General features: G+C 38.6%; 1 long non-coding RNA gene and 1 pseudogene across 1 annotated transcript; both read left to right on the top strand.

The window, feature by feature from the left end:
• Window positions 1-880: 880 nt before the first annotated feature.
• Window positions 881-2,558, top strand: LOC122699440. The gene is made up of 3 exons (XR_006342610.1): window positions 881-1,264; window positions 1,766-1,892; window positions 2,254-2,558. It is a non-coding gene; the product is annotated as an uncharacterized LOC122699440 (long non-coding RNA).
• Window positions 2,559-2,854: 296 nt separating this feature from the next.
• LOC122700280 lies at window positions 2,855-3,833 on the top strand (annotated as a pseudogene).
• The last annotated feature ends 8,453 nt before the right edge of the window (window positions 3,834-12,286 follow it).

Here is a 12,286-nt window from a genome sequence, read left to right as displayed (position 1 = left end):
TTCTGGCTATTGTAAACAGTGCTGTGATGAACACTGGAGTACACGTGTCTCTTTCATTTCTGGTTTCCTTGGTGTGTATGCCCAGGAGTGGGATTGCTGGGTTGTATGGCAGTTCTATTTCCAGGTTTTTAAGGAATCTCCACACTGTTCTCCATAGTGGCTGTACTAGTTTGCATTCCCACCAACAGTATAAGAGGGTTCCTTTTTCTCTGAACGCTCTCCAGCATTTATTGTTTGTAGACTTTGATAGCAGCCATTCTGACTGGCATGAGATAGTACCTCATTGTGGTTTTCATTTGTATTTCTCTGATAATGAGTGATGTTGAGCATCTTTTCATGTGTTTGTTAGTCAGTCATGTTTTTAAAACATCTCTCTTTTCTCTTTCCCAGTTTTAAGACACCAGTTTGCCCTTTGAAGTTCTGCTCTGATGGTTTTGGAGATTTGTTTATTTTGAGTATTTTTGTTCTTATGAGATCGAGAATCACAAGTTCTAGATTCATAAATCACAGACTAAGTTTTTGCCTGTCAGTAGCCATAGTGGTTACTTGGAAGACTTACTCCTGAAATTGCAGGATGGAGACTTTATGTTTTTTTGGAGGAAGCCAGTGATGAAACCCTTACATATTTCATAATCTGGGAAGAATCACCATCAGAGTTTTATGGACGTGGTGAACTTTCTTGTAAACTGTGCTCTTAACCTGTCCCTTAAGGGCAGTAAGGCCCAGGGTGTACTGTTAGGGTGTGATGAGAAAGAGCTTTTGTGGCACGTAATTGCACAGTGTCTTCTAAAATTTGGCTGAAAGCAGCCCCAAGTCACCCGAGTATAGGAATTTTGTGGTCTAAAATATTATTGCCTCTTCCTCAGTCTAAGGTCTAAGTTTGAATTAATTTTCTAACTGCATCTAATTACATATACAGAGAGAAAAAAAAGCAGAATCTGTGGTAATTATTACACAACTGAAAGGCAGTGCTCTTGAAGAAGAATATGTATATTCAGGGAACTGCATGTGGTTTCTTCTAGAAGACAGAAGAACCTTGGGACTGTGGGGCTTTCTGAGTTTTGTTAAAAGTTTGATTTCTACAGGTCACCCAGCCTCTGATGTTAGAGGATAGGAGTAGGAGAAAGTTTCCAGTTCTTCACTGTGTGTCTGTTCATTGAAACCTCATTCAATCTCAATTCTCTGCCTTACAGTGTACTGCAAATTGTGAATCATAAGAAGATGAAAGAATTTTTTTTGACAAGAACTGGATGTTCCTCAAATGGTATTTGTTTCATTTGTAAAACATTCTTGTTATTTCCCTACATTCTTGGGGCTCTGCCATGATTGTGCTATAAGTGATACTGTGACCACAGAAATGATGTATAAATAATTTTTGTTTCTTCATGATACTATTACCTTAGAGAGGAAGTGTGGAGAGTAAGATTCTCATGATCAAGTCATAGAATGTATGTGCTCAGTCATATCTGGTTCTTTGCGACCCCATGGACTGTACCCCACCAGACTCCTCTGTCCATGGGATTTTTTTCAGGCAAGGACACTGGAGTAGTTTGCCATAGCCTCCCCCAGGGGATTTTTCCTGATCCAGGGATTGAACCCCCCCGTCTCCTGCATTGGCAGGCAAATTCTTTACCAGTGAGCCACCTGGTCACATAAGGTCCCAAATTGCCAACAGAATCATATATAATATTCCTACTAGTGATGTGTGATTGTCTGTGCTGTCAGTCTCAGGCATCTTATTTGGCACACATTTTGGGTGTTTTAGGACTCACTGGTCTTTGAGGATGTGGCTGTGAACTTCACCTGGGAGGAGTGGGTTTCACTAGATTCCTCACAGAAGAAACTCTACAGAGATGTGATGCTGGAAAACTTCAGAAACATTGTCTCAGTAGGTAAGAATGAAGAAATTACCTCCATTCATCAGTCAGAGAACAAGTGTTTTTTACCTGTCTGTGCTGTTCAAAGATGTAGAATGTGGAAAGGGAGGACACTGGTTAAGAATGTGGGGGTGGGGGGAAGGGCATTCTCAATGGTTCAGTGGTTAGGACTCGGAGCTTTCAGTACCATTCCTCAGCTTCAGTACCTGGTCAGGGAATTAATATCCAACAAACTGCACAGCATGGAGGAAAATAAAAATAAAACAAGAAAGAAACAGAAACTGGCCTGTGTCAGAGCTCATCATGGACCTAAAATTCAGTAATTGTTCTGTAATTTCTAATTCTTTGGGATCATTATTCTGGGTTTGCATTTCAGAAGCAGAATGGAAACATCATGGCATTGAAAGTCAGTCCAGAAACCAGGGAAGTAAATTAAGGTGAGTCATACTCAAAATTAAAAGCATTTCTCATATGAGAATTGTGGTCTACTGTGAAAATTTTAAAAGAGGCAAACAAAAAAAATAGTCCCATTTTCAAATATAGTTGCTTTTTGAAAATATCTACCAAAAATGTTTCCTTAAAACTAATAGTAATATTCAGTGTTTGCAATATAGTTCATGTGCAATCAGTATTCATAAAGCCTATATTTGATTATCACTTTTTAATTGAAAGGTTGGTTGAATTTCCATTGTATAGCATTCAGTATATTCAACTTGTACCAATTCACACAAGATAGAAAATTTCACTATTCCTATAAATTCAGTAAATGGAGAATAATAAAGAAATAATTAACAATGTTTTCTCATGATTTACAGAAGTCCTATGATAGAATTTATGAAAAGAAAGATATTAATTCCTGTGGAGAAAGTATCAAACTTATTCTAACTCCCAATGTAAAGAGAACTCTTGATTTAAAACCATGGGAATGCAGAGCATGTGGGAAAGTCTTTATGTATTATTCATCCCTTACTAGATACATGAAATATCATGCTGAAAACAGACCAGGAGAGCATCAAAAGTACCATGAGAAGGTATATAAATGTCAAGAATGTGGGTTAGCATTCATTCATCCTAGTTCTCTTAAAACACATGAAAGGAGACACACAGGGGAGAAAACCTATGAATGTCAGATGTGAGAAAGTATTCATTTATTCCAGTTATCTTCAGATGCATGAAAGCACTCATAAGGGAGATAAACCCTATCAATGTAAACAAAATAGAAAAAGCTTTGAAAGTCTTGAAACTGTTGAAATACCTGAAAGAATTCAAGAGGAGAGAAACCCTATGAACGTAAACAGTGTGGTAAAGCCTTCAAACATTTCCGGTCCTTTCAGGGACAGAAAAGACATCACACAGGAGAGACAGCGTATGTATGTAAAACATGTTCTAAAGTATTCAGTAATGCCTGGTCTCTTAGAGATCATGAAAGAATTCACACTGGAGTAAAACCCTACAAGTGTAGGAATGTGGGAAAGCCTTCACATTGAAAAAAACCCTTAAGCAACACATGATAACACACACACTGGAGATGGACCTTATAAATGTAAAGAATGTAAGAGAGTTTTCATTGATCGCAGTTTTCTTAAAAGACATGAAAGAGTCACACTGGAGAGAAACCCTATGAATGTGAACAGTGTGGGAAAGTCTTTTGATATCAAAAATCCTTCCAACAACACAAAAGAATGCATATAGGTGAGAAACCCTATGAATGTAAAGAATGTGGGAAAACCTTCACTTGGTGTATAACTTCAAAAATCCATGGTAACACACACTGGAGATCTACCTTATAAATATCAGAAATGTGAGAAAGCATTTCTTTATCCCAGTTTTCTTTGAATACATGAAAGGAGTCACACTGGAGAGAAACCGTATGAATGTAAAGAATGTGGGAAAAGCTTCCTGTGATATTCAGCTTTTTGAAAACATGGTAACACACTCTGGATATTTACCAAATAAATGTCAGAAATGTGAGAAAGCATTTTTTTTTATCCCAGTCATCGTTGAATGCATGAAAGCATTCACAATGGAGAGAAGCCCTATCAGTATAAACAATGTGGAAAAACCTTTAAATGTCCTAAAAGTGTCCGAATACATGAAAGAATTCACAGAGGCGATAAATGCTATGAATGTAAGTGATGTGGTAAAGTCTTCAATTATTTCAATGACTTCCAGGTCCACAAAAGACATCACACAGGAGAGACACCATATGTATGTAAAACATGTTCTACAATATTGAGTAGTGCCTGCTCTCTTAAAAACCATGAAAGAGTCCACACTGGAGAAAAACCCTATAAATGTAAGAAATGTGAGAAATCCTTTACAGTGGATGTAACCCTTCAGCAACACATGATAACACACACTAGAGGTGGACCTTATAAATATAAAGAATGTGAGAGAACATCATTAATCCCAGTTCTCTTAAAATACATGAAAGTAGTCACACTGTAGAGAAACCGTATGAATGTCACCAATATGGTAAAACTTTTAGAACTCCAAATGTTTTGAAAGTTCACTAAAGAATCCATAGTAGAGAAAAACCTTAAGAATGTAAAATGTGTGGGAAAACCTTCCACTTACGTTCAAGTAGATGAAAGACTTCACACTGGATAGAAACACTATGAATGACAGGAATGTGGGAAATCTTCCTTTTTTCTCTCAATCATTCAAAGACAGAGTACTCACCAGACAGAAATCATATAAAGTGTGAAAAATGTGGGAAGTACTTTTCTAATCTTAGTAGTGTATGAAAACATAAAAGGATTTACTAGATAAACCTTTGTAAACAGCCAGGGAAACAATTCAGTTGGCCATTAATACATGTGAAAACTCCCATGGAGAGGAAATGTAAGTAACATGAGAAACTTGATGGAAAGCAATCCATGCATAATGTTGCAGAATACCTTCAACATGAAAGATTTTGTTTTTATTTATAATAATAATTATTTATTTTCTGGCCATGCTGTGTGGCATGAGGGTTCTTAATTCCCTGAGCAGGGATTAAACCCATGCCCACTGCAGTGGAAGCTTGGAGTCTAAACCACTGGTTAGCAAGGGTCGTCCTGAGTTGTTTTTAAAGTTTACAGGGACTGGGACTGGGACTTCCCTGGTGGTCCAATGGTTAAGGGCTTCCTGGGTGGCTCAGTGGTGAAGAATCTGCCTATAATGCAGGAGACCCGGGTTCAATTCCTGGATTAGGACGATCCCCTGGAGGAAGGCATGGCAACCAACTCCAGTATTCTTGTCTGGAGAATCTCCATGAACAGAGGAGCCTGGTGGGCTACACCCCAATGGGTCACACAGAATCAGACACAACTGAGCAACCAAGAAGCGGCAGCAGCCTGTGGTTAAGAATCCGCCTTCTTATAAGCTCACAAATAGTAATATTTCACTCTGGCTTATAATCTAATACTACTTTTTATTGATTTTGTGGCTCAGGCTGTTACAGATTTGGCCATTGGAAGTGCTTTCAGTTGGTTCCTATGTCCTTCAGGCATATCAGTATCATTGTTATGTTTCATTTTGCTTTGTTTTTAAGCACTTCCTTATTATCTGGCACTGTAAGATGCTCCAGATCCATCCAGCATATTTCCTTCCTCAACACTAGAATTGCTCCAAGGAGCCCTTTCATTGGATAGTGGTATTAGAAATCACAGGGCACTAGTGTGCTCATTGCTACTGGGAGGCGTAATATCTTTTAGGTCAACTGACACAGCAGAGTTGTATGTATGTATGTACTCTAAACTTATATACATATAACTGCATAGATTTCTATGTTTACACATCTGTGCCTATGTTAAGTTGAACATGAGTTTACACTGCAAAAAAAAAAAAAGAATCCGCCTTCCAGTGGTGGGGGCAGGGGTGTTGTGGGTTTGGTCTTTATTTGGGATACTAAGATGCCACATGCCGCCGGGCAACTAAGCCCCTGTGCTACAACTACTGAGTTGATGTATTCTGGAGTCAGTGTTAAAGGAGTTCACAGGCACTTCCCTGGTGGTCCAGCAGTTTGAATTCCACAACACAGAGAAACTGAGTTTGATACCTGGTCAGGGAAATAGACACTACATGCCAAAACTAAAAAAAACCCTGTATGCTGCAATGAAAATTGTGAGTGCCACAACTAAGACACAGCTCAGTTCGGGGTGGGGGAGGGATTTTATTACTATATTGTGATTTTAAAGATCTTTCTTCAAGCATGTCTTTAAATTATAGATTCCTACTAATTTCAGAAACAAGTATTAATGTTAGGTAATTCTGTAAGCTGTCTTTCAGCAATAGTACGTAAGGTTTAAAGGTAGTAATTTGTCCTTTAATCAGTTAGTAATTTTTTCTCTCACATTTGAACCCTATTGGAGTCATGGATGAATTTAGATGTATTTCTAGTATGCAGTGAGGCTTAAATTTTTATAATGTTCTATTCATTCTCTGTTAATGGGCTATTGAAACATGGCAGTTTGATATTTGTAGGGATTTTCCTAGTAGTATATGTGGCAGTTCCTAGATATTTATAATTACATATATGCTTTTTACTGAGAAAGATCCCTTTTGGTGGTGGTGCATATAGGAGCCTTTTGTCATTTTCCATTCTATTAATTCCTTGGAATAAATTTTATGTATGACTGGGTGTCAAAGAGTATACTGTTATGTAAATTATGATTTTTCCTATTTTTCCTATTTTTGTGTTTCCTTCTGACTCGTATTTGTTGAATAGACTATGGGACTCATGATAATACAAAAAATCTAGAGTTGGAGATACATTGCCTCTGAGTAGTATTAGGACCCGAACTTTCCAGAATCGATCCCCTTTGTGATTCCATTTCAGCATTCACCAGTAGCTCACCTGTGTGTGATTTAAAACCAGATGCAAAGAGGACATTCTTCAGGTATTGGAGCTCCCACACTGGGAGAAAGATAGATAGCTAAGAGCTTCAAGGGCACCATCTTCCATCAAGATTATATGTCTTTATAGTCAAGAGTTGGAGAAGGAAATGGCAACCCACTCCAGTATTCTTGCCTAGAGAATCCCGTGGCCAGAGGAGCCTGGTGGGCTGCTGTCCATAGGGTCGCACAGAGTCGGACACAACTGAAGTGACTTAGCATGCATGCATGCGTTGGAGAAGGAAATGGCAACCCACTCCAGTGTTCTTGCCTGGAGAATCCCAGGGACAGAGGAGCCTGGTGGGCTTCTGTCCATGGGGTCACACAGAGTCGGACACGACTGAAGTGACTTAGCAGCAGCAGCAGCAGCAGTCAAGAGTAGCCTCAACACCAGCAACCGATGTTTGATTTCCATTCATAAGAAGTATAGTTTCCCCTGATGTCTTCACAGCTTCCACATCAAAGATCCAGCAGAGTCTGAATTTCTGTAAGGCCTCTTGTGTCTACTATGACAATATTTCAGTGCTTTATGGTTGGGAATACTCTCGGATGCTCCTCTTCTCTGGATTATGTCCTTGCTTCTCTCCTGCATATCAGTTTGCTTCTCCAGTGCATCGTGCAGGGCCATCCTTGACCCATTGTTTCCTTGTGAAAACCACCTTCCTTCTGTCAGGAAGACTGTGGCTATTTCCAATTGTAGTTGAACATAATCCTTCAATGTGTTTTTTTAATTGTATTTTATTTTCTATGACTAAAACTGAATTTTTTCTGAAGCAGTCATTTTTGTACTCATTTCAAATGCTTTACCAACTATTTTTTGAAGCATTTGTTAGATAACACATTTTGTTTTTCATTACCTCAAAGAATAAATTACCCATTTTATTTATGAATATTCTGAAATCTTTGCAGTTTTCTTCATTTAATTATTCTACAATATCAGTCAGTTATATCCTGTAAATAGGATGTCAGCTACATTATCCTTAGACCAATTTCTTAAAAAAATTTTTTTTTTGGAGGCTAATTACTTTACAATATTGTAGTGGTTTTCGTCATACACTGACATGAATCAGCCATGGATTTACATGTATTCCCCGTCCCGATCACCCCTCCCACCTCCCTCTCTACCCGATCCCTCTGGCTCTTCCCAGTGCACCAGGCCCGAGCACTTGTCTCATGCATCAGTTTTTGTCAAAAAAATAATTTCTTACTCATTCTTATCTGCAACAGTTAAATCATAGGTATTATCAATGCTATCTTACCAGTTATTCATAAGATCACATCTCTAGTCAACTACTGGGATAAAATCAATTCCATTAAGAATGATTACAGGTAAATAAGGTCCTACCATATAGCACAGGAAACTGTTCAATATCCTGTAATAAATTATAATGGAGAAAATATTTTTAAAGTGTATATACAATGCATAACTGAATCACTGCACAGCAAAATTAATGCAATATTATAAATCAACTATATTTCAATAAAAAAATTTTTTTTAAAGAATGATCTTCGTTTCTCATTGGGAAACTAAGATCCCCCATGCTGCAAGGTGCAGCCAAATAGTTTTTTAAAAATTTGGGGGGAGGGACTTCCCTAGTTGTCCAGTGGTTAAGACTCCATGTTCCCAATGCAGGGGGCCTGAGTTCATTCCCTGTTCAAGGAACTGGATCCCTTTTTTAAAAAAAAAAAAAGAGAGTGAATCAGCTATACACCAATACAAAATTAAAAGTTTAAAGTTTGGGAAAAAAGTGAAAAATAAAATGGGGAGGGGGACTTTCTTGACTCCTTGGCTGGGACAGGGGTATTTGTTTACAGACACTTTAGGCATGGTGGGTAAGGATGTGCTGCAACTACTGAAGTCTGTGTGCCCGCGAGCCCGTGCTCTGCAACAAGAGAAGATACTGCAATGAAGTGTGCTGCTCAGTGCAATTAGAGAAAAGCCCGCCCAGCAACAAAGACCCAGTACAGCCCAAAATAAATAAATTACTAAAAAAAATCTATGGGGGAAAAAAAAGGTCTCTAAGGCCTTTAGAGAAAAAAAAAGTGGCAACAGACTCAAAGAAGTAATTAACAGTATCCAATAGTCCTGCATGATTAAAACACTCAGCATACCAAAAGCAGACTGAAATTTTCTAACCTCATATTGAACAGCTATGGAAAACACCAAATATTATGTTTAAAGGTGAAAAAGTGAATGTTTTCCCAAGCCATAACTAATAAACTATATCTCTTCCTTATATTTGACAGTTTATTAGAGAATTGGGCCAAGAACCCACTCAGCAAGAAAGGGAATAAAATATATGCAGATTGGTTAGGGAGCTTTAAAACCATCTCTACTTTCAGTCCAGTATATTATATAGAGAAAATCTAGGGCCTACCAGAAAAACTAAAGGAATGGATAATTTGAATTCAACAGGTTTGTAAGATACAAGATCAAGACAAAAATAATTCTATTTCTGTACACTTATAATGAACATTCTGATAATGAAATTAAGAAATGTATTTACAATAGAATAAATGCAAGAAAACAAAGAGAAACACATGTAACAAAAGAAAGAAAACTATAAACATGTTCAAAAAATTAAGTATGTAAACCAAGAAGAAAACATGCCAGTTTCGCAGATAGGTGGTTTTATGTTGCTCATGTGGCACTACTGTACATAATGATCTAAAAGACAATGTAATGTCTACCACAGTCACAACAGTTATACACAATCTGTTTCATAAATTTATCAGGAAATACAAGGAAGGCAGAATGGACAAACCATTCTTAAAGAAAAAAATAACCTAGTAAGACTAACATGACTTGATTTCAAAACTGCCTTCTAAGAAAAATTAATCAAGACACTGTGGTCCTAACAGAAGGAGGGAGAAGGGAGAAGAGTTAATGTGTTTCTTCTACCAGAAAAAAAAAAATCAATTGCCTTATGGACACTATAGTCATTTACATTTAAAAGTTCAGTAGGGTTTGCAGCAATAACTGACCAAAAATAAATTTCCTTCCTATATGAAATGTACACAGGAGAGCTTAATGAAACTTCTCACACCCTGTTGTTAAACTTATCAGAACCCTTGCACTCAGCTAGGGTTATGGGGTTCAAACTTCTCAGTAGGGCCACCTGTTCTGGGATTATTTACCTTAAGTACCAAATGAGTAGGGGCTAGAAAGGGAGGAGGGAAGGCTCAGTGCTGTGAAAGATCAAAGTTTAAAATGGATTAGATTAGATTAGACTGAGATTTCCCTGGTGCTCTAGTGTGTATGAACAAAAGTGAAAGTCTCTCGGTCATGTCTGACTCTTTGCGACCCCATGGACTGTAGTTCACCAGGCTCCTCTGTCAATGGAATTCGCCAGGCAAGAATACTCGAGTGGGTAGTCAGTCCCTACACCAGGGGATAATCCTGACCCAGGGGTGGAACCTGGGTCTCCTGTAATGCAGGCAGATTCTTCACTGTCTGAGCCACCAGGGAGCATGAGTTCTACCCCTGGTCGGGGAAGATCCACGTGCTGCATGATAATGCCACAAAAAAAAAAAAAATATATATATATATATATATATATATAGGATTCAAGGGTACAAGGGGGTGGGAGGGAGGTTGAAGAGGGAGGCGACATATGTATACCTATGGCTGATTCATGTTGGTGTATGACAGAAACCAGCACAACATGGCACAGCAATCATCCTCCAATTAAATTTTTAAAATTAGGACTCAGATTGTGTTACAGAAGATAGAGTGGTCTCAAGCATGGTGTTGGGGCTCTAGAATCTGAGAAATGCACGTTTCCTTTGCATTTTGCTTTTAAATCATGTACAGGTGAGCTATCTGTGAATGCTAAAATGGAAGCGGAAAGGGGATAGATTCTAGAAAACCTTTCTATTTTCAGACAGGACCTCTCCAACTCTAGATTTTTTTGTATTATCACATATTTTGTATTATTTCATAGTCTACTCAACAAATACCAGTCAGAAGGAAAGACATATCATACTTTATATAACAGTATACACTGATATCCTTGTCAAACATAAAATGTATTCCAAGTATTTAATACAATGGAAAATTTAAAAAGGTTCCCATTCTCAACACAAACAACATGTATCTTTCTCACTGAAAAGGGTACAATATATATAATAGGTTATGACTATCCAGGAACTACCACATAAGGCTACTAGGAAAATCGCATCAAATACCAAACTGCCAAGACTGCCCTGGTGATCCAGTGGCTAAGACTTGGTGTTCCCAGTGCAGAGGCCCCTGATTCTATCCTTGGTCAGGGAATTAGATCCCACATGGCACAACTGACAGTTTGCATGCTGCAACAAAAATACTGCTCCTGCTCCCCAAAAAGATCAGAGATCCCAAGTGCCACAGTCAAATAAACAGAAATAAATATTAAAACAAAATACCAAACTATCATTTTTCTCAATGGCCCATAAACAGAGACTGAAGAGAACATCATAAACATTTAAATCTAACTGCATACTACAAATACAGTTAAATGCACCCCTGGATCCAAAAGGCTTCAAATGGGGGGAAAAAAAACAAAACACCTCATTATCTGATTAAAGGAAAAAATCACTACCTTTGAAACTCTTATGAGAGTCCCTTGGACTGCATGGAGATCTATCATAAAGGAAACCAGTCAATCCTAAAGGAAATCAACCCTGAATATTCATTGGAAGGACTGATGCTGAAGCTGAAACCGCAATACTTTTGTTATAGCCACGCTTTCTGGGAAACAAACTCACTCAGAAGGACAATGCAGATAGCGGAGTGCAGTTTATTACACCAGCGGGCCCAATGCAGAGTCTCCTCTTAGCCAAGGACCCCGATCAGCATTTGTGAAAATCTTTTATACCCCATGTGTACGTGTCCAAACCCACCACCCCAAATCCCTTGAGGCTTACAAAGGAAGGGTAAATACAACCACAATAACCCCATCATTCACGTGTTATGTGTTCAAAGAGTTAATAATCAATAAGCCCGAGGTTACATTCCAACCAGTTAATAACCGATAAGCCTGTGGTTCCATTCCGATAGATACTATCCGGAGGCAGGGGTGATTAGTGTCTGTTTTCTCTTAGCTGATGAGTAACCTGGATATGATCTTCAAGGTTCCCCTGTCTGGAGAGGGTCTTATCCTTCCATTGTCATTCCCACAGGCACTAAGCAGAGAGTTCAGAGTCCACTGGAGAGGTGGCCGAGCACAGTCAGCACAGACAGGCCTGAGATGGAGTCCAGGCCCTATGAATTCCTCTTCAGCTTTAATGAGGGCTCAAACTGCCCCTAAGAAGGGACTGTCTCTATGACAGACTGTTTTTGTGCACAGATATTGTTATAGATCCTGAAGCCTTAAAATTAACTATGTGACTCAGCTTTTAGCTTTTCAACAGACATTACCGGAGGTTAATTCAGGGAGGTTAACTCCTGACCCAGCCTCTGAGTCAAACAAGCCGCTGTTTGAGCCAGGAACCACCAAGGGCCTGAGAACCTAGGTGAGCTTGCTTCTGCTGACCCCCAGAATCCTAAGCCT

Source organism: Cervus elaphus, chromosome 9 (genome assembly GCF_910594005.1).
Source record: "Cervus elaphus chromosome 9, mCerEla1.1, whole genome shotgun sequence".
NCBI lineage: Eukaryota > Metazoa > Chordata > Mammalia > Artiodactyla > Cervidae > Cervus > Cervus elaphus.
Note: the sequence above shows the minus strand (reverse complement) of the source record. Positions and strands in the feature narration are given on the sequence as shown.